The following is a 16,262-nucleotide window of genomic DNA, read 5'->3' on the forward strand; positions in this document are numbered from 1 at the left end:
GTTTCTGGCTGCGTTACAATGGCTTCTGTTTGCCTGGGGCCACCGGTTATTTATTTAAGGTAGGATCGGCAGTGGACCGAGAGTCCAAAAACTGGACTGGTTTAGGTGCAATAGGTTATTTCTCACTCAGTCATCACTTGGAGGGATTTGCCTTAGGGATGTGTTACCCTCCTTCCTGAGGCATTTGGGGACCCAGCTTCCTTCCATCTGGTGGCTTTGCTGTCTCTTAAGCCCTTCTCTTAACCCACACCCGGGTGGGGGAAACCAGCCGGTTTCCTCACTGAGAACGTAACACTTACGGTCCTTGCTTGACGGCTGATCACACGCGTTCACCAGGCTGCAAGGCGAGGGAGGAGTGGACGGCCTCGGAAGTGCGGCCCTTGACCCGCCGCCGCTGTCCGGCTGCAGGGAGTCCCCGTGGAGGGCGAGGGTTAGTGTCCGAGAGCAGCTGTCGGCCGCAGGAACTATCGTGAACAGGGAAACCTCAGGGAGACTGCATTTCACATCCGTGTCACTGGCAGAATGTCTGCTGATGCCAAGTATTAGCAAGGGTTCTGGGGCCACGGGGAACACGTACACACTTCCAGGCACCCGGGCAGGGCAGGAAGGAGTCCCGTGAATGGATATTTAATAGCAAAATGTGTTAAGGGCCAGAGTGTTCCTCAATTGAAAAGTGGGTATATAAACTACTGTTGATTAATATGATGGAATATCGTTCAGCTGTCAGAATGAATGAACTGGATCCGCATGTATCAACACAGATATGGCAGACTGTATTGTATGAAAACTCCAGTCGTAACAGAAACAGTGCCACTTATGTACATTTAAAACGACAATAGAACGTGTTTTTTTAATTGAAGTGTAGTTGATTTACAGGGTTTCAGGTGTACAGCAAAGTGATTCACTTATACATATACATATATATTTGTCCCATTTGTTTATTTTTAACATCTAAAATTTTTGAAAATGTTTTCATTATTAATGTTCCATTTTAAAACACTTCAGACATACAAAAAATAAGAAAATATGATAAATAAGCTGCATACCCAGCATCAAAATTAAAGCGATACTAACCTCGTATATTTGCTTCAGATACCGTATGAAATAAGTCATAAGAGGCGTGGCTAGAGGCCCATGCTGAAGCTGCTGGATATGTTCCCATACACACTTTCATATTTTTAAACATGTATACATCCATAAACAGTACGTGCTATTCTGTTCACAGTTGCCAAGACACGGAAGCAACCTAATTGTCCATCGACAGAGGAATGGATAAAGAGGATGTGGTACATATACACAGTGGAATATTACTCAGCCATGAAAAGGAGTGAAATTTTTGCCATTTGCAACAACATGGATGGACTTGGAGGGCATTATGCTGAGTGAAATAAGTCAGACAGAGAAAGACCAACGCTGTATGTTATCACTTATATGTGGAATCTGAAAAATGCAACAAACTAGTGAATATAACAAAAAGAAGCAGACCCACAGATACAGAGAACAAACTAGTCGTTACCAGTGGGCAGAGGGAGTGGGGGAGGGGGAGGGGTTAAGAGGTACAAACTATTAGGTATAAAATAAGCTACAAGGATATTGTACAACACAGGGAATACAGCCAATATTTCATAATAACTAAATGGAGGATGACCTTTAAAAATTGTGAATCCCTGTATTGTACACCTATAACTTATACAATATTGTACATCAATTACACTTCAGTTAAAAAAAAGGAAACTATTTAGAAGTAAACAATAGTGCACTATACACACTGACTAAAATTTTTTAAAAACACACACGGAAACCACTTTTGGCATTCCTTATCATTAGAAGCATCACCTGAAAGGAGGGCAGAGATGAAAAGAGGGAGAGGCAAGCACATGCTCTCACTTCCAGTTTCCTAGCGGACAGAGTGAATGAACGGCGAGTCCTCTGTCGCCTTCACGCCACCAGCAGTGCAGGGGGTCTGATGTGCCCCCCTGTACTGAGCGCTGTGAAGGCAGCACTGAAGTGTGCAGCGGCGAAAACGGACAGAAATGTCTTCCTTCTCGTCTCTCCAGTTAATGAATAATGAAGAGGGACAAAAATTTTAACCGAAACAGATCTCCTGAATCTCCCCTTGGTGTGATTATGCCCTCTTAGCTCTTTCCCCCGTTACCTTTCTAAATAGAAGGGTTAGAAGCACTTACACTCTTGCCATATTTTGTTTCCAAATTACCTCTGAGTATCTTTCTCCTGGGATGGGTGTTTATTTCATTTAATACTTTATGAATGAGTAAAACTCCGATTAGAGTAGCGTACCTTTTCTTTTGCCCCAGTCGTTTGTATGATGTACGTGTGGGGCTGGGTCACGTAAAGAAAGAAGGAATAAAGTAAGATAAGAACAGAAAAATATTAGAAAACAAAAATGGTAAAAACTAGTGAATCTAAAAGGTGTTTCTTTGAAAACACAGTAAAATCAGTATTAGTTAACTAACGTAGGGATGAGGGGTGAAAATAAAGTTACAAACACCAAATAAGAGATGGTAACGAAGAAAAAAATATGGAGTAAATTCAAAGACTTCTAAGAGACTATTTTGCTTAAGTAGCTTCAGGTAGCTTTTTTTTAAAGCCAGACAAAAATGGATAATTTTCTAGGAAATAGTATTTTCTGCAGCTGATACTAGGAGAGATAGAAACACCTAATTGGAGAAATTGCTGTAAACAAACCAGAAGAAATAAAATACCAAAATATATCAGAGACAGCTGGTTTCTCAGGGGAATGCCTTCAAGTATTTAAAGAAGAGATCATTCCACTGGTATTTAGATGTTCCCAGAGCATATAAAAGGTAGAAAGCTTCCATAACTTTAAAATAACGAAATGAGTATAACATTGATATCAAAACCCAGTAAAGGCAGGACAAAAAGAAATGTCAGTCTTAATTATGAATATTGATGCAGAAATTCTAAGTAAAGTATTGGCCAGTGGAATTCCCCGCACATTAGAAGAACAATACATCGTAACACATGAAGTTCATTGTGGGTTGGATGGGTTAGTATTTGGAAATTTGTAAAGAGCACGCGTATTAACGGGTCAGATAGGAAACACAATGTGTATATACTGAAAAACATTTTGTGAAATTGAGCATTCATTCTTTAAAAATACTCTTGATAAATTTAGAATGCATTGGGCCTGATTTCACGAGATAATATTTATCTGTGGCGCCGTGAAGCCAGAATTTATCACGTTAAAGACAGGAACAAAACAAGAATGTCCAGCTCTCATCAGTTGTATAAAATTTTTTTCTGGAGGTGTCAGCCAAGAAAATTAGCCCAAAGAGGGAGATTAGTAGTAGCAAATGGAGAGGAGGACATACAGTTAGCACTACTGCCTCTGCTCTTTGTTGTTTTCTTGTTTTTCAGTTTTAAATTTACCCTTCTCTTTCTTATCCCTTTTTTTCTCTTGAGCTAAGTTTTTTTTTTCCTTTTGGAGAAAGATTAAATTATTCTTTTTAAAAGAGGGTCCCAGCCATTAGAATACTTTCACTTTTGCAATCTTTACACAATATAGTGTGTGATTTTCAGCTCTTCTAGGTTGTCACTGTGATGCACGGATCTTCTTTTAATACCGAATTCCCTCCTCTTCATGCTTTTAAATAAAGGAGGGAGATAGCGGTGCGTGTGTGTGTGTGTGTGTGTAGTGTCTGTGCACACGTGCCAATTCTAGATTGGGTACTGTGATAAACACAGAGATTCAAACCACTGTGCTTTTTAATACTCATAATAGAAGGCAAAAGGATTTTACAGCTTTGGTTTATTTAATATCACCATTTAGGTAACCTTGATTGTGGTTTGCAGTTTACCTCTACATATCACTGAGAGGTTTAAAACAAATGATTGCATTGAGATTGGTCAAGCTTTATTTATATTTTGTTTTGAAGCTTCATTTAAGGCAGTTTCTACTGTACGTGTACCGAAATTAGATTACTGGCACCAGATTTCCTTATAGAAATTGAACATTTATTTTCAAGATGTGAATGTAAGTGAAGGTACCTATAGCTTTCCTATAAGCCTTGGTTACATATACAAATGAATTTTATTTTAACTGACTTCTGACTAGAAATGTAATTACAGAAAACAAACCCTTATGGACACTACTTAATAGAGCATAAACGTATATACATTTTGAGTTGTCCTTTTTTCTTAATAGTGTATTTTAAACATTTTAGCACATGCCATTCTTTTTTAGGATCTTGGTTTTGAATAATTGCATATTTTTCTATCATATGAAATTAATGTAACCAGAGTCTCCCCTTCTCCCCAGACTCTTTTATTTTTACCCCTAGGTCCTTTCTCTCCTCAGTTCCTTCCAGTTTTACTCTCTTCTTGTTCTTCAAGGGAGAAAAAATGAAGTACACTTTTATTATGCGGTTGAATCTGCAAAGGGAAATGTTTATTTAAAATAAATGAGATTTTGCACATTTGGCGAACCCATAATACTTAGTAAGGGATGCTGTTTGCCTTATTGCGAAAGCCACGACTTTGGTTATATATTTGTCTATTGGATTCCAGAATGTTACCCCTCAGGGAAACTTGCCAAACTGTATATCAGAGTGAACTTTTCTGGGGTGTAAAGGGAAATTACATAGTGGAGAGCATGAAGTGATGCCATGTCATCCAATACAGAAGGCACTAGCCACACACTGATGTTTAAATTTAAATTCATTAAAATTAAAAATTCAGTTCCTCAGGCCCCCTAGCCACAGTCCAGGAGCCACGCGGCTGATGACTCAGCATAACGAACAAGCGGAGTGTGGGTCCAGCATCAGAACATGCTGTTGGGCAACCTTGGGGTCACGGCTGTACACGTTACCCGTTTTTATATTAGAGTTTTTACGTCAGTTTGGTTTTAAATGTGTCTTCCTGGTATTATAAATACTAGTAAAAAGCAGAATTTCAAGATGTTTGGAAACAGTGAACAGTTCAAGATTATTTAGAGTAATTTTTACTTTGCTAACCAACTTAAATTTTAAAATTATGTACTGAAGTAAAACACATCTAGACAAAGGGTTGCCAGCATCTGGAAATTCTAGGAGAACATTTAAAATATTCTCGATTTAGTACAAAGTCCAGGGACAGGCAGGGGAGGGTGGGCTCTTGTATCCTTGAGTGAGGGTCTTGGAAGGATGATGGAGAAAGAGGAAGCTGTTTTTAAAAGGCACTCAGAAGAAGCAAATTAAGTGGAGAAATAACGTATTTAATTGGGGCATGTAGTTTTAGGTTATAATTATAGTAGTTTAATAAATCTAGAAAAAGTAGAAACCATAGGGAGGGAAAAACCAAGGGGGGGCGGGGGGGGGGGGACGGGAACCGTCAATCATCCTGTTGTCAATGGCAACAGCCATTGTGATTTGTCACCTCTCTATCCAGCCTCCTTTCTGTCATATTCATTCAGCAGTGAATGAGGTCAGTGGAGAAAGCAGACAAGATCTGAGAGGCCAGTGGGGTGATTAAGTGCCCTGAAGCTAAGCCAGATGGCCTGAGTTTTAAATCCCAGCTCTGCCATTTGTGGGACCATAGCCAGTGATTTAACTGTGTATATGTTTATCTGTAAAACTGGGACAACAACAGTGCTATCTACCTTTTAGTGTTCTTGTGAGTTTAGAATTAAAATACTAAACTCATTGAAGACCATGTTACGAAGAGTCCTGATAACTAGGCTGAGGTAATACAGGCACATGAGCTTCGGGGCTTATTGTTGCAGGAAGGCAGACACTTAAACAGGTAGTTGCAATAAAGTTAGATAAGTTTTATGAGCGGGTAAGTTTAGTATTCTATGATAGTATATGTTCAGGTGACCTAATTGTTTTTTTTTCTTTTTTTTAATTCTTGATAATTATTTAAGCAAAATTAATTTAGCTTTTAGGACCGTTGGTTTCATTTTAGATTATATTTTGTTAGCTTCTTCAAATCAACTGTTACTTGTTTCATGGCTTGTATTCCGTAAAATTTATTTCCGTAATATGATAAATGTTGAAAGCTTCCAAGATATTAAGTAAAAATGTTGCCCTGATCATTCTGGTAATATCATAAGTGTCAAAACTCTTTCCCTGTTGCTTTGCGTTAGGCACCAGGTTGCCAAAAAGGTAATAGAATCCTCTCTTAGCGACAGCATCTGCCTAATCAAAATAAAATCTGTCTTCCAGACTTTTTACAAGAGAGTTTGGTTAGCTTTGAGCATAATTAAAAGAGGATTTTACTTGATACCTGTTAAAAACAGGAAACCATGAGGTACAACTGTTTTTCATATATAGTGGGGGGCAGTCTCCTCAACTGGAAATAAGAAGAGGCTAAAGTAAGTTTTCAAGCATAAAAATTTAAGGGCACCGAGATTGGTTCAAGGTGGTGGAGTAGAAGGACGTGCGCTCACTCCCTCTTGCGAGAGCACCGGAATCACAACTAACTGCTGAACAGTCATCAGCAGGAGGACACTGGAACTCACTAAAAAAGATACCCTCATCCAAAGACAAAGGAGAAGCCACAGTGGGACGGTAGGAGGGGCACAACCACAATAAAATCAAATCCCATAACCACTGGGTGGGTGACTCACAGACTGGAGAACAGTTATACCACAGAAGTCCACCCACTGGAGTGAAGGTTCTGAGCCCCACGTCAGGCTTCCCAACCTGGGGGTCCGGCAACGGGAGGAGGAATTCCCAGAGAATCAGACTTTGAAGGCTAGCGGGATTTGATTGCAGGACTTTGACAGGACTGGGGGAAACAGAGACTCCACCCGTGGAGGGCACACACAAAGTAGTGTGCACATTGGGACCCGGGGGAAGGAGCAGCGTGGGACAGGATGGAGACCGAACCAGACCTACCTGTTAGTGTTGGAGGGTCTCCTGGAGAGGCCGGGGGTGGCTGTGTCTCACCATGAGGACAAGAACACTGGCAGCAGCAGTTCTGGGAAGTACTCCTTGGTGTGAACCCTCCCAGAGTCTGTCATTAGCCCCACCAAAGAGCCCAGGTAGGCTCCAGTGTTGGGTCGCCTCAGGCCAAACAACCAACAGGGAGGTAACCCAGCCCCACCCATCAGCAGACAACAGGATTAAAGTTTTACTGAGCTCTGCCCACCAGAGCAACACCCAGCTCTACCCACCATCACTCCCTCCCATCAGGAAGCTTGCACAAGCCTCTTAGATAGCCTCACCCACCAGAGGGCAGATAGCAGAAGCAAGAAGAACTACAATCCTGCACCCTGTGGAACAAAAAACATATTCACAGAAAGATAGACAAAATGAAAAGGCAAAGGACTAAGTACCAGATGAAGGAACAAGATAAAACCCCAGAGAAAAAACTAAATAAAGTGGAGATAGGCAACCTTCCAGAAAAAGAATTCAGAATAATGATAGTGAAGATGAGCCAGGACCTCAGAAAAAGAATGGAGGCAAAGATCAAGAAGATGCAAGAAATGTCTAACAAAGACCTAGAAGAATTAAAGGAGAAACACCTAGAAGAATTAAAGAAAAAACAGAGATGAATAATACAATATCTGAAATGAAAAATACATTAGAAGGAATCAATAGCAGAATAACTGAGGCAGAAAAACGGATAAGTGACCTGGAAGACAGAATGGTGAAATTCACTGCCATGGAACAGAATAAAGAAAAAAGAATGAAAGGAAATGCAGACAACCTAAGAGACCTCTGGGACAACATTAAATGCACCAACATTCTTATTATAGGGGTCCCAGAAAGAGAAGAGAGAGAGAGAGGACCTGAGAAAATATTTGAAGAGATTATAGTCGAAAACTTCCCTAACATGGGAAATGAAATAGCCACCCAAGTCCAGGAAGTGCAGAGTCCCAGGCAGGATAAACCCAAGGAGAAATACACCGAGACACATAGTAATCAAATAGACAAAAATTAAAGACAAAGAACAATTGTTAAAAGCAACAAGGGAAAAACGACAAACAACATGCAAGGGAACTCCCATAAGGTTAACAGCTGATTTGTCAGCAGAAACTCTACAAGCCAGAAGGGAGTGGCAGGATATATTTAAAGTGATGAAAGGGAAGAACCTACAACCAAGATTACTCTACCCGGCAAGGATCTCATTCAGATTCAATAGAGAAATCAAAAGCTTTACAAACAAGCAAAAGCTAAGAGAATTCAGCACCACCAAGCCAGCTCTACAAGAAATGCTAAAGGAACTTCCTTAAGTGGGAAACACAAGAGAAGAAAAGGATCTACAAAAACAAACCCAAAACAATTAAGAAAATGGGAATAGGAACATACATATTAATAATTACCTTAAATGTGAATGGATTAAATGCTCCAACCAAAAGACACAGTCTCGCTGAATGGATACAAAAGCAAGACCCATATATATGCTGTCCACAAGAGACCCACTTCAGACCTAGGGACACATACAGAGTGAAAGTGAGGGGATGGAAAAAGATATTCCATGCAAACGGAAATCAAAAGAAAGCTGGAGTAGCAATACTCATATCAGATAAAGTAGACTTTAAAATAAAGAATGTTACAAGAAACAGGGAAGGACATAATGATCAAGAGATCAATCCAAGAAGAAGATATAACAATTATAAATATATATGCACCCAACATAGGAGCACCTCAATACATAAGGCAAATGCTAACAGTTATAAAAGAGGAAATCAACAGTAATACAATAATAGTGGGGGACGTTAACACCTCACTCACACCAATGGACAGATCATCCAGACAGAAAATTAATAAGGAAGCACAAGCTTTAAATGACACAGTAGACCAGATAGATTTAATTGGTATTTGTCAGATATTCTATCTGAAAACAACAGATTACATTTCTTCTCAAGTGCACACGGAACAGTCTTCGGGATAGATCACATCTTGGGTCACAAATCAAGCCTCGGTAAATTTAAGAGAATTGAAATCATATCAATATGCATTTTTTCGGACCACAGTGCTTTGAGATTTGAAATTTACAGGGGAAAAAAAACGTAAAAACACAAACACAGGGAGGCTAAAGAATACGTTACTAAATAACCAAGAGATCACTGAGGAAATCAAAGAGGAAATCAAAAAATACCTAGAGGCAAATGACAGCAAAAACACCATGATCCAAAACCTATGGGATGCAGCAAAAGCAGTTCTAAGAGGGAAGTTTATAGCAATACAGTCCTACGTCAAGAACCAAGAAAAATGTCAAACAATGTAAGCTTACACCTAAAGGAACTAGAGAAAGAACAAACAAAACCCCAAGTTAGTAGAAGGAAAGAAATCGTAAAGATGAGAGCAGAAATAAATGAAATAGAAACAAAGAAAACAATAGCAAAGATAAATAAAACTAAAAACGGGTTCTTTGAGGAGATAAACAAAATTGATAAACTTTAGCCAGACTCATCAAGAAACGGAGAGGACTCAAATCAATAAAATTAGAAATGAAAAAGGGGAAATTACAACAGACACCACAGAAATACAGAGCATCCTAAGAGACTACGACAAGCAACTCTATGCCAATAAACTGGACAACCTGGAAGAAATGGACAAATTCTTAGAACCTTCCAAGACTGAACCAGGAAGAAATAGAAAATATGAACAGACTAATCACGAGTAATGAAATTGAAACTGTGATTAAAAATCTTCCAAGAAACAAAGTCCAGGACCAGATGGCTTCACAGGTGAATTCTATTAAACATTTGGAGAAGAGCTAACACCCATCCTTCTCAAACTCTTCCAAAAAACTGCAGAGGAAGGAACTCCCAAACTCATTCTCTGAGGCCACCATCACCCTGATACCAAAACCAGACAAAAATACTACAAAAAAAGAAAATTACAGGCCATTATCACTGATGAATATAGATGCAAAAATCCTCAACAAAATACTAACAAACAGAATCCCACAACACATTAAATTTAGCATCATACACAGTCAAGTGGGATTTATCCCAGGGATGCAGGGATTCTTCAATATGTGCAAATCAATCAGTGTGATACACCATATTAACAAATTGAAGAATAAAAATGATATCATCTCAGTAGATGCAGGGAATCAGACTTCCTGACTTCAGACTATACTACAAAGCTACAGTAATCAAGACAATATGGTACTGGCACAAAATCAAAAATATAGATCAGTGGAACAAGAGAGAGAGCCCGGAGATAAACCCACGCACATATGGTCATCTTTATTTTTGATAAAGGAGGCAAGAATATACAATGGAAAAAAAACAGCCTCTTCAATAAGTGGTTCTGGGAAAACTGGACAGCTACATGTAGAAGAATGAAATTAGAGCACTACCTAACACCATACACAAAAATAAACTCAAAATGGTTTAAAGACCTAAATGTAAGACTGGACACTATAAAACTGTTAGAGGAAAACATAGGAAGAACACTCTTTGACATAAATCACAGCAAGATCTTTTTTAAGCCCCCTCTTAGAGTAATGGAAATAAAAACAAAAATAAACAAATGGGACCTAATGAAACTTCAAAGCTTTTGCACAGCAAAGGAAACTTTAAACGAGACGAAAGACAACTCTCAGAATGGGAGAAAATATTTGCAAACGAATCAGCGGACAAAGGATTAACCTCCAGATCTCCAAAGAAGACATACAGGTGGCCAAGAGGCACCTAAAAAGCTCCTCAGCATCACTAATCGTTAGAGAAATGCAAATCAAAACTACAGTGAGGTATCACCTCACACCTGTTAGAATGGGCATCATCAGAAAATCTAGAAACAATAAATGCTGGAGAGGGTGTGGAGAAAAGGGAACCCTCCTGCACTGTTGGTAGGAATGTAAATTGATACAGCTCCTATGGAGAACAGTATGGAGGTTCCTTAAAAAACAAAAATAGAATTACCATATGACCCAGCAATCCCACTACTGGGCATATACCCAGAGAAAACCATAATTCAGAAAGACACATGTATCCCAATGTTCATTGCAGCACTATTTAGAATAGCCAGGTCATGGAAGCAACCTACATGCCCATCAACAGACGAATGGATAAAGAAGATGTGGCACATCTATACAATGGAATGTTACTCAGCCATAAAAAGAAACGAAATTGGGTCATTTGTTGAGATGTGGATGGACCTAGAGACTGTCATACAGAGTGAAGTAAGAAAGAGAAAAACAAATATCGTATACTAACGCATATATGTGGAATGTAGAAAAATGGCGCAAATGAACCGGTTTGCAAGGCAGAGATAGAGACACAGATGTAGAAAACAAACATATGGTACCCGGGGGGGAAACGGGTGGGGGGTGGTGGAGGGATGAACTGGGAGATTGGGGTTGACATATATACACTAATTTGTATAAAATAGATAACTAATAAGAACCTGCTGTCTAAAAATATAAAATTCAAAAAAAAAATTTAAGGACCTCTGTGTAAGAGCTGAAATAGATTAAACTAGGTGCCAACAGTTACAAGTTTGTCAAAGCTCCCCTCATTCTTAGCTATCATTCTAGGTTTTTTAAAATGAACTCAGTTAGTCTTCTGATGCATTAAAATGTATTCTTGCCTTTGTGCTTCTTTGGTCATGGTGATGGGAAACGGACAAAATTATCTTGTATTAATAGAATTTTACTGGTTTTACAAAATGAAAAATTGAAGCTGAATAGTTAGGAGAGATGTCTCTAGTTATGAGAAATCCCTTTGTTTTGTAGAAATTTGAATGGGTGGGGGGAAGCTGACTATTTGGAAGAAAGGAAAAGCGAGAAGAAGTGAAGGGAGCTGTGTGCTCCGTGAGGTCTTCCGGGAGCGCTGGCCCTCGGTCTGCACGACGCCTGGTTCTTTGCTCTGGGTGGTTATTACACACCAAATTGTCAGAACATGGCTGCCAGCTTCTTGCTTTGCTTTAATCATAACTTATGTTTTTAGCAGGTATATAACCTACAACCGCCGCTCGAAGTATTGAAGCAATTATGTTTTAGAAATTAAAGATTTTATAAAGCTAATGTTTGTTTGGGGAACACAGTTTCTGTTTAATGATGATCCCACCCCCCAGTTTGACTTCTTGTTACAAACACTGAAGCACAGTAGTAGATGAATTAGGCACGCCTCTTTGTCATCTGTAGGTTTACAGAAACATGTTTAGAGATCAGTTGCTGTTGAAACGATCCAAGTAGTTGAATGTCTCAGGTTGCCTGCTGGCAGGTGAGCTTATGTGCATTTGCTTCCCTTCCAGATTCACGAGAAGCTTCACTACTACGAGAAGCAGAATCCCACGCCCATCCTCCAGGGTGCGGCAGCCTTAGCTGGTGACGTAAGTGTGCCTTTCTGAGCTCAGGGGGACTCGTCCTTCGCGGCCCCTTGGGGGCAGGACTCACCCTAGTGCAGACAGAGATGTGTGATCCTAGGAGTGAAAACCGAAAGAAGTTGCAAATATCTCCAAAAGGCCTGTCATCCCTGAGTTTACGCTGACACTAGGCTGATTTTTGTTCACTTTCCTGTCCTAAAGATTTTGCATGGAGATAACCCTCTTGTCCTGCCTTGGTAATTACAAAATAGAAATTTTAGTCTGTGCCTCTGTGGGGAGAGATGCTCTCAGCTGTTAGAGTCCGAGAAAGTCACAGGCAAGAGAAAAGCTTTGGAGAAATAGAGACAAGACAGCTGTGTCGCTGGCAGTCTTGAAACTGACAGACGCTGGCATAGGAATGAGGCGGACGAAATACGTAAAAAGTCAGGGTTGTTTTTTAAATGGATTGTAAAGCATAGTAGAGATTTATGGATATTAGACCTTTCCAAATTACCTTCATAACCGAAAAATAAATTTGAGCAGCAGCTGGCATTGATGGAGTAGTTAATTTTCCGTAGCTATAATTTTATTTTAAATCTGGGTCAGGGAACTAACTCGCTGTTTCTCCAGTTAACTTCTGGACTCAGATGAACTGAGCACAGACCTGGATGAACTACAGGGGACACTAAGCCGGACAAGAAATACATGTGGCGTGGAGGCTGCTTTTAGTGACACCCTACAGCCTCCGTTGGTTTTTAATCTTTTACGTTATTACAATAAAACAAACTATAGTTCCTTTTAGGAAGATTTTAGGGCTGTAGGTATAATGAAAAAAACTGACCATCTTCAAGGGTTGATTTTCTTTGTTAATACCGTGTATTCTAGTTTAGAAAATAAAACATGTGTAATGTATCTCCAAGTTGTGTGTTACCTGTTTAGTCCCCATTTTTTTCTTCCATTTCTACAGAGATTACAAATTACAAGGATGTTGCAATATACATGTTTTGTGAAGAAGCTTACCTCTGTGTTGCAGAACCAAAACACTTGACAATTCAGAGAGCCTTGAAAACCAGTTTTAAAACATTTATTGTTGAGGGTTTGGGGAAATATTTATTTATAAACCAGTGTAATTAAGGCCCAGTCATGTTACAACAATATTGCATTTTTTTTAATTAGAGATTTTTATGTAAATATAAACTTAGCATTTTGTAATTCATCAGAGCAATATATTTAAATGTTTGATTCAAGAGTGCAGAGAGCCTTTTGTGTCTTTTTGTAAGTTAAAAATTCTGTAAAAAAATGTTACCTTGAAAAAGGAAAAGCACTTTTTGAAGTGTAGTCAGTGAATATATCAATTTTATCTGATTTTATTTTTTGTGTATAATTTATATTACACCCCTCGTTTAGAGAAAAGTCCTTTCCAGAGATAAGAGCAATTATTTTCAGTTTGTTAGAAACTATAGGGGCAAATGGAACTTTCATGCAGTGTTTTGAGAAGGGTTTTTAAATGAAAGTATATGTACATATTTTGCATTCTGTGCTGTATTTTTTCATAATTCTAATCTTTTTTTCTATTTGAATCTTGCTTTTCTTCTTATGAAAATGATATGATCCTTCTTATAGCGTAAGATTGAGTAGAGATTTTGATGGAGGCCTCTTAATGCAGAACACAAGGCAGGTTCCAAGCTCCACCCCTTTCTTCTTTAGCTTCAGCTGGAACCGGCAATGGGAATTTATAATCCTGGTGGTAGAGAGCAGTCAGCATCTGAGGTAGCAGCGTAGCTGTCAACCTATTATAAGTCATTTAATGATTAACCTATTTTATATTTAACAGACTGTGTAGGTAAGCATAATAAAAGTTTCAGATCATTTGCTCTTTTAGAGGCATTCTAGTTCTTTTTACCCCAGCTCTAAACAGCAAGCTACTGTGGGGTTTTAGAAACCCTGTGGATTTCACCACCTCATTCAGAAGTTCTCTTTTCTGTGTTTTTCTTTTGTACAATGTCAAAGCCTGATCCAGTGCTTTTTCCAAGTGGTCCTTTGTCTGCATGCAAAAGACCATGTCGTAGATGAAGTGCTGGGATTTGCCCCCTGTGCGGTAAATCAGAAGGTGATCTAGCCGACGTGATTTCTTGAGTTATACTCAGCTGAGAGCCTGGGCTGGGATCAGGGCTACTAAGAGCCGCAAAAGAAGAGCAGCGATTGACAGTCTGACAGGAAATCAGTCAGTTTCCTGCTGACTTGTGCGTAATCACCGAAAACGTAGCAGGAGAGATTCTCAGTTGTCGCATGTGGAGCTCCCCCTGCTCTTACTAACTGTCCTTCGTGTCAATGTGATCTCCCGTGCAGCTGGCGGAGGAGCTTCAGAGCAAGCCGTTAAACAGCGAGATCAGAGAGCTGTTGAAGCTACTGTCAAAACCCAATGTGAAGGTGAGGACGTGCGACACCTGTAATAAATATATCCAAAAAGGGCCACTTTCTGGGACTTCAGATGAATTTTGTTTCGAGCATCAATTTTCTAGTAAATGTGTTTTCAAATAGTGCACAGTATTTTAATCGCCTAAATCCTGTTAAGGAAAAAGAGTTGAGCTTTTCATGATGATGTTGTGACAATCTATAAAATACTTAAATTGGGAAGCTCAGGATTTAAGTTGGCAAATATAATGGAGCTTCAAGGTCGTTTTTCTTTTAAAAGAAGTTAAGAATACAGGATACAGAACCTATTAGCGATTTTGTTTAGGTCCATTTTGCTTGGCTAGTTAATGGTGTGCCAGTGTATTTGACAACAGTATCTATTTTTCTGTGGGACTGTCTTAGCATTCCTCTTCCTCTCCCCATTTCCTGCCCCCTCTTCTGCCAATTTGTGTTTTAATGCATCGTACCATTTTTACAGAGCAAAGCATTTTTCCAGTGTAAATACCAGTAAAATACTGGCAGATCCATTTCGAGTCTCTGTTTCTCTTACAAGTTTATCACTTATTTTTCCTCCAGGTGTGATTAGTCAACGATGTGATTTAGAAAATTTCCTGGTAATTCTAAGGTCATTAATGAATTAAATTCTATAACCCATACATTTTATACTTGATACTACCGCACTTGTATGTGAAATATTGTCCAGGAGTCAGAATTACCTATAGATCAGTCATTATGTAATCAAAATGATCAGTTATGTCATGATTTCTGTCAAGCACATATAGACTTTTGAATGAAAATGTCCATCTAGATGCAAAAACTGATTATTTCTACCTTCTTTGAAAAATCTCCTTTGGAACTGTGCTATCTGTGGTCTTAAACTGATATTCAAAAAAGTATTAAATAAAAGATAAAGAGAGAACATGTAGGGACCATGATTTCTAAACCGTGTAAGTAAATATAAAGTACATGAATGTATTTCTGTAAAGGATAAATGAACTATGATTAATAATATGAGAGGAATTGACGGGTGCAGAGGAAATCGGTTATACTTTAGTTCTAGAAGAATACGGATCTGATTAGTGCAGGAAGGCCGCTTGATGCTGAAGACGGAGTGCACAGAAAGTGAGCAGCTAGGAGGAGATTCGTGAATGCTCTGAAAATGTCTTCTTACACTGCACTTGGGAAGTTGATGTCAGTCAGAGCGTGGCAGGGGTGCCCACGAGGCGCTTGGTAAGCTCCGTTTCTGAGAGCGTTATCTTGGTTTGAATTTTACGAATTAAAGAGGAATGTTTCTGACCCCCCAGAAACAAAAGATCTGATTTTGGTATTCCGTTCAAGAGTGTTTGAAATGGAATAGCTAATAATAAAGAGGTTATACTGGATGGAAACTGGTATTTGGCCGGAGAGGGGTGTGTGACCTTAGATGGTTCTGAGATAAGAGAAGATATGTACATTTTGGTGTCTGCCCCAGGTTCCTGGCCCGAAGCTTATAAAACCCTAGTTAATTTCCTAAGTGATAAGAACACTGGGAACATGTATTGCGCTTGTATTTCTTTGTCTTTGACCCTGTCCCTGACACAGGTCCCCTCCAGCCCTTGTAAATTTTTAAGTGGTTAGAGC

At 39.2% G+C, this 16,262-nt stretch overlaps 1 protein-coding gene across 1 annotated transcript in view; it reads left to right on the forward strand.

Moving 5' to 3' along the window:
- Positions 1–16,262, forward strand: part of MPP7 (MAGUK p55 scaffold protein 7) — a 165,646-nt gene that overhangs the window by 46,104 nt on the left and 103,280 nt on the right. Inside the window, exons 2-3 of the mRNA XM_065900993.1 lie at positions 12,177–12,254; positions 14,577–14,657. The gene's annotated coding sequence lies outside the window, so the exon portion shown is untranslated. The remainder of the gene's footprint in view (positions 1–12,176; positions 12,255–14,576; positions 14,658–16,262) is intronic.

The sequence above is a fragment of the Phocoena phocoena genome, chromosome 2, assembly GCF_963924675.1.
Source record: "Phocoena phocoena chromosome 2, mPhoPho1.1, whole genome shotgun sequence".
Classification (NCBI taxonomy): Eukaryota; Metazoa; Chordata; class Mammalia; order Artiodactyla; family Phocoenidae; genus Phocoena; species Phocoena phocoena.